We start from the raw sequence: 612 nt of genomic DNA on the forward strand, positions 1-612 counted from the left end.
TTTTTCCTAACTGGATTTTATTTGAAGTATAGCAGGCACAGCTATTACTATAGGGCATTTTAATTATAGTGCGTTTTCAGTAGCACTAATGTATAACAAACTAACAGAATGGTGTATTAGTATCTTCAGGACAGTGCCCATGCAAATGATCCACAGGATCCTAATGGCACATGCACTGTAAAAGTAACAAGTAAGTTTAGAGGAGGAAAATTTGCAGATCTGACATAAAGCAACAAAAGCTATAAGTCAAGCTGTAAAAACAAGTGCACCATTCAGATAACTATATACATTGTATATTACATTAAGCCAGTAATGTAGTCTATGCAACTGAAATTATATAACATATGAATGAGTCATATAATATAAAATATCTGCATTCGATATTTTCAGTAGTAGCTGTAAGCTAATTTTCTGCCACTCTGCCAAAAACCTTTATTAATTGGCTATATTATATTTCTTTGGCTGTGTTCTACATCGGTTTCAATGCGGACCCCTCTCACATGGACATGGGGTTGATAAAACAATATTGTTCTTTTTAATGTTGATTTTTCCACCACTCAATCATGTGATATCTGTGACAGAAAAATTCTGATGTCACTTTTAAAGCTGCTT

The sequence above is a fragment of the Nanorana parkeri genome, unplaced genomic scaffold, assembly GCF_000935625.1.
Source record: "Nanorana parkeri isolate BGI_ZX_2015 unplaced genomic scaffold, ASM93562v1 scaffold665, whole genome shotgun sequence".
Lineage (NCBI taxonomy): Eukaryota > Metazoa > Chordata > Amphibia > Anura > Dicroglossidae > Nanorana > Nanorana parkeri.